The 6,544-nt window shown below is 39.3% G+C and overlaps 1 non-coding gene across 1 annotated transcript; it reads left to right on the top strand.

Moving 5' to 3' along the window:
* Positions 1 to 5,545: 5,545 nt before the first annotated feature.
* On the top strand, positions 5,546 to 5,617 carry TRNAC-GCA. The gene has a single exon. It is a non-coding gene; the product is annotated as a tRNA-Cys (tRNA).
* The last annotated feature ends 927 nt before the right edge of the window (positions 5,618 to 6,544 follow it).

Here is a 6,544-nt window from a genome sequence, read left to right as displayed (position 1 = left end):
TGAGCTATTAAGAAAAAGACATGAATACGGTGGATATGACATCAGAGCAGGTTGCCATGGTGTACATTCTAGGATTGAGTCCCCTGGCCACTGAGTGATTTCAGTTTATATACACTACCTTCCCATAGTTGGATGGGAAACTGGGACTCTCGTATAGGGCCTCCTCAGGAAAAGGGATCATGTGTTTCCTGCTTGTGAGATCCCAGGCTTCCATGTCTCACCCTCAGCTGGCGGCGGCCCTGAGTACTCCTCGATAGCACTATGTATGAAACAGGTAGAGGCCATCTGGGGGTGTGTCTGCACATCTCCCTCAGGGAACCCTTTGCCCCACCCTGGGCTTGCTTCTCCTGTGGAATCTATGGCTCCCTAGAGCCCTTTGCTCTTGGGCCCTAACCCTTGTCAACTCTCACTTCTTTCCCTTCTTTCTTGCTGCTTTGGAGAGAAAAGATAAATACATAACATTTGCTTTTGACACCTAGTTCCATTTCAAAGCCCTTTGTCTTTGTACTTATCATCTGTATGAATGACTTTAAAATCATTATATTGGCTAACAAGTATGAAAGGGGAAATTAACAACAACACAATAATAGTGGGAGACTTTAATACCCCACTCACACATATGGACAGATCAACTAAACAGAAAATTAACAAAGAAACGCAAACTTTAAATGTTACATTAGACCAGTTAGACCTAATTGATATCTATAGGACATTTCACCCCAAAACAATGAATTTCACCTTTTTCTCAAGTGCTCATGGAACCTTCTCGAGGATAGATCACATCCTGGGCCATAAATATAACCTTGATAAATTCAAAAAAATCGAAATCATTCCAAGCATCTTTTCTGACCATAATGCACTAAGATTAGATCTCAATTACAGGAGGAAACCTATTAAAAATTCCAACATATGGAGGCTGAACAACACGCTTCTGAATAACCAACAAATCACAGAAGAAATCAAAAAAGAAATCAAAATATGCATAGAAACGAATGAAAATGAAAACACAACAACCCCAAACCTGTGGGACACTATAAAAGCAGTGCTAAGAGGAAAGTTCATAGCAATACAGGCATACCTCAAGAAACAAGAAAAAAGTAAAATAAATAACCTAACTCTACACCTAAAGCAACTAGAAAAGAAAGAATTAGAGAACCCCAGAGTTAGCAGAAGGAAAGAAATCTTAAAAATTAGGGCAGAAATAAATGCAAAAGAAACAAAAGAGACCATAGCAAAAATCAACAAAGCCAAAAGCTGGTTCTTTGAAAGGATAAATAAAATTGACAGACCACTAGCCAGACTCATCAAGAAGCAAAGAGAGAAAAATCAAATCAATAAAATTAGAAATGAAAATGGAGAGATCACAACAGACAACACAGAAATACAAAGGATCATAAGAGACTACTATCAGCAATTATATGCCAATAAAATGGACAACCTGGAAGAAATGGACAAATTCTTAGAAAAATACAATTTTCCAAAACTAAACCAGGAAGAAATAGACAATCTTAACAGACCCATCACAAGCACGGAAATTGAAACTGTAATCAGAAATCTTCCAGCAAACAAAAGCCCAGGTCCAGACGGCTTCACAGCTGAATTCTACCAAAAATTTCGAGAAGAGTTAACACCTATCCTACTCAAACTCTTCCAGAAAATTGCAGAGGAAGGGAAACTTCCAAACTCATTCTATGAGGCCACCATCACCCTAATACCAAAACCTGACAAAGATACTACAAAAACGGAAAACTACAGGCCAATATCACTGATGAACATAGATGCAAAAATCCTCAACAAAATTCTAGCAATCAGAATCCAACAACACATTAAAAAGATCGTACACCATGACCAAGTGGGCTTTATCACAGGGATGCAAGGATTCTTCAACATCCGCAAATCAATCAATGTAATTCACCACATTAACAAATTGAAAAATAAAAACCATATGATTATCTCAATAGATGCAGAGAAGGCCTTTGACAAAATTCAACATCCATTTATGATAAAAACTCTCCAGAAAGCAGGAATAGAAGGAACATACCGCAATATAATAAAAGCTATATATGACAAACCCACAGCAAACATTATCCTCAATGGTGAAAAATTGAAAGCATTTCCCCTTAAGTCAGGAACAAAACAAGGGTGCCCACTTTCACCACTACTATTCAACATAGTTCTGGAAGTTTTAGCCACAGCAATCAGAGCAGAAAAAGAAATAAAAGGAATCCAAATTGGAAAAGAAGAAGTATAACTCTCACTGTTTGCAGATGACATGATCCTCTACATAGAAAACACTAAAGACTCTACCAGAAAATTACTAGAGCTAATTAATGCATATAGTAAAGTTGCAGGATATAAAATCAACACACAGAAATCCCTTGCATTCCTATACACTAATAATGAGAAAGTAGAAGAAGAAATTAAGGAAACAATTCCATTCACCATTGCAACCAAAAGAATAAAATACTTAGGAATATATCTACCTAAAGAAACTAAAGACCTATATACAGAAAACTATAAAACACTGATGAAAGAAATCAAAGAGGACACTAATAGATGGAGAAATATACCATGCTCATGGATCGGAAGAATCAATATAGTGAAAATGAGTATATTACCCAAAGCAATTTACAAATTCAATGCAATCCCTATCAAGATACCGGCGATATTTTTCACAGAACTAGAACAAATAATTTCAAGATTTGTATGGAAATACAAAAAACCACGAATAGCCAAAGCAATCTTGAGAAAGAAGAATGGAACTGGAGGAATCAATTTGCCTGACTTCAGGCTCTACTACAAAGCCACAGTCATCAAGACAGTATGGTATTGGCACAAAGACAGACATATAGATCAATGGAACAAAATAGAAAGCCCAGAGATAAATCCACATACATATGGACACCTTATCTTTGACAAAGGAGGCAAGAATATACAATGGAGTAAAGACAATCTCTTTAACAAGTGGTGCTGGGAAAACTGGTCAACCACTTGTAAAAGAATGAAACTAGATCACTTTCTAACACCGCACACAAAGATAAACTCAAAATGGATTAAAGATCTAAATGTAAGACCAGAAACTATAAAACTCTTAGAGGAGAACATAGGCAAAACACTCTCCGACATAAACCACAGCAGGATCCTCTATGATCCACCTCCCAGAATTCTGGAAATAAAAGCAAAAATAAACAAATGGGATTTAATTAAAATTAAAAGCTTCTGCACAACAAAGGAAAACATAAGCAAAGTGAAAAGACAGTCTTCTGAATGGGAGAAAATAATAGCAAATGAAGCAACTGACAAACAACTAATCTCAAAGATATACAAGCAACTCCTGCAGCTCAATTCCAGAAAAATAAAAGACCCAATCAAAAAATGGGCCAAAGAACTAAACAGACATTTCTCCAAAGAAGACATACAAATGGCTAACAAACACATGAAAAGATGCTCAACATCACTCATTATTAGAGAAATGCAAATCAAAACCACAATGAGGTACCACTTCACACCAGTCAGAATGTCTGCGATCCAAAAATCTGCAAGCAATAAATGCTGGAGAGGGTGTGGAGAGAAGGGAACCCTCCTACACTGTTGGTGGGAATGCAAACTAGTACAGCCACTATGGAGAACAGTGTGGAGATTCCTTAAAAAATTGCAAATAGAAATGCCTTATGACACAGCAATCCCACTGTTGGGCATACACACAGAGGAAACCAGAATTGAAAGAGACACATGTACCCCAATGTTCATTGCAGCACTGTTTATAATAGCCAGGACATGGAAACAACCTAGATGTCCATCAGTAGATGAATGGATAAGAAAGCTGTGGTACATATACACAATGGAGTATTACTCAGCCATTAAAAAGAATGCATTTGAATCAGTTCTGATGAGATGGATGAAACTGGAGCCGATTATACAGAGTGAAGTGAGCCAGAAAGAAAAACACCAATACAGTATACTAACACATATATATGGAATTTAGGAAGATGGCAATGATGACCCTGTATGCAGGACAGCAAAAAAGACACAGATGTGTATAGCGGACTTTTGGACTCAGAGGGAGAGGGAGAGGGTGTGATGATTTGGGAGAATGGCATTGAAACATGTATAATATCATGTAAGAATCAAAATGCCAGTCTATGTCTGATGCAGGATATGACACGCTTGGGGCTGACGCGCGGGGATGACCCAGAGAGATGTTGTGGGGAGGGGGGTGGGAGGGGGGTTCATGTTTGGGAACGCATGTACACCTGTGGTGGATTCATGTCAATCTATGCCAAAACCAATACAGAATTGTAAAGTAAAAATTAAAAATAAATAAATTAATTAATTAAAAAAAATAAAAATAAAAATTAAAAAAAAATAAAATAAAATCATTATATTGGATTTTTTTCCCAATAAAATTAAACATGTATAGGATGTGTATGCTGAAACCACAAAATACTGATGAAAGAAAGGATGAAAGATATAAAGAAATGGAGAGACATACCATGTTCATATTTGGAAGACTCAGTGTAATAAAGATGTCAGTTCTCCCCACACTGATTTGCAGGTTTAAGGCAATTCCTATCAAAATCCCAGCAAAATTGTTTTTTGTAGATATAGGCGAGTTTATTTTAAAAGTGATATGGAAGGACAAAAGAATTCGAAGAGCTAAAGCAATTATGAAAAAGAATAAAGTGGAAGCAGTCACTCTACCTAATTTTAAAACTTATTACAGACTATAGTACTCAACTTCAGCCATCCTCTCCACTCAGATGCCACACTAATCATGTCTACAGCCTGGAATTCATTCTCAATTGCTTTCTGGAATCCCCAGTAACTTGCTGGTCATTTTTACCTTTCACTTGGGGTTGTCTCACCAGACCTCAAATTTAACTTGTTAATGACACTCCACTCCAGTACTCTTGCCTGGAAAATCCCATGGATGGAGAAGCCTGGTGGGCTGCAGTCCACGAGGTTGCTGAGGGTCGGACATGACTGAGCGACTTCACTTTCACTTTTCACTTTCATGCATTGGAGAAGGAAATGGCACCCCACTCCACTACTCCTGCCTGGAGAATCCCAGGGACAGGGGGGCCTGGTGGGCTGCCGTCTATGGGGTCGCACAGAGTCGGACACGACTGAAGCGACTTAGCAAGCCAACTATACCAAGTTCCAGATTTTCCGCCTTCACCCTATGATGTCATTGTCTCTCTTGCTGTTTCTGTAAGCCTACCATCTGCTTGCTCTCCAACTTGCATTTATTTGCCCCTTATTTTCCTTTCCCTCTGTGGTCATCCCAGTTCCCGTTCTTACGGTTTCATTATCAGCTCTTTGTAATAGTCCTCAAACTACTCCCCCATCTTCTATCTTTTTGCCTTAATGACAACCCCCTCTAAACACCACCACCAGTATACCTTTCCTAAAACTTCACTCTCATAATGCCATTTGTCTGCTCAAAAAACTTTCAGAGACTTCACTATTGAAAGGAATAAGCCAAACTCCTCAACTTAGAGTTCAACCTCCTTTTTATTGAGCCCAATTAATTTTTGTAACAGCTTCCCTGGTGGCTCAGATGGTAAAGCGTCTGCCTGCAATGCGGGAGACCCAGGTTCGATCCCTGGGTTGGGAAGATCTCCTGGAGAAGGAAATGGTAACCTACTCCAGTACTTTTGCCTGGAGAATCCCACACGGACGGAGGAGTCTGGTAGGCTACCGTCCATGGCGTCGCAAAGAGTCAGACTTGACTGAGTGACTTCACTTTCACTTTCTTTCTTCAATCCTTGCAAACTTGATTCCCACTGTTCTAAAAGAAGTGGACCAAGTAGGCTAGAACACGCTCAATGCCTTAATCACCCTGGAGCAAATTCTCACTTGGGTGCCTTTGTTTCTTCAGCCTAAAATGCTTCCCCTGTTGACGTTTCTGTTTTCTCATTCCTGTAGATTCTTGCATATCCCTTACAATTCGTAGTTTCCAGATACTGTCCCTGAACCTGCACAAACGTTGATTTCTCTCTCACTGGCCACACTGCTAACACTGATCAGGTATGCTTTCCCCACTTCATCCAGCACATTACGTCTGCATCCGGTTGTCTACTATAAGGACCCTGAAAACAGGGGTCATGACCTACGTACACACACCAACTTACCTCGCACGGTCCTGCACACAGCCAGGGCTCAGGACACAGCTTTGGCACATTTATGTGTCTTGATGATAAGACGTTATAAAAGGTAAGTTGCTTTATCATGTTTCATTCTTTCTTAACCTTGGGTCTAAGACTACAGACTATGAAGAAACCACGGAAAATTCGATACGAAGCGGTTAACACTCGTGCCAATGAGCTGTTGCTTTTCTGAAATTATCTGAACACTGTCTCTCAGAAAGTGTCATGGTTCTGCCAGTGGGGTCCATATAAGTCCAGAATGAGAAGTGACGTCCAGCATTTGCACAGGACTGGCTTTTGCAGACATTAATTCAATAAAGATGCAGGACTTAAAAGCGAAACTTTACAGGGAACTCTGCTCAATGTTATGTGGAAGCTTAGATGGGAGGGAAGTT

Source organism: Oryx dammah, unplaced genomic scaffold (assembly GCF_014754425.2).
Source record: "Oryx dammah isolate SB20612 unplaced genomic scaffold, SCBI_Odam_1.1 HiC_scaffold_24, whole genome shotgun sequence".
Lineage (NCBI taxonomy): Eukaryota > Metazoa > Chordata > Mammalia > Artiodactyla > Bovidae > Oryx > Oryx dammah.
Note: the sequence above shows the minus strand (reverse complement) of the source record. Positions and strands in the feature narration are given on the sequence as shown.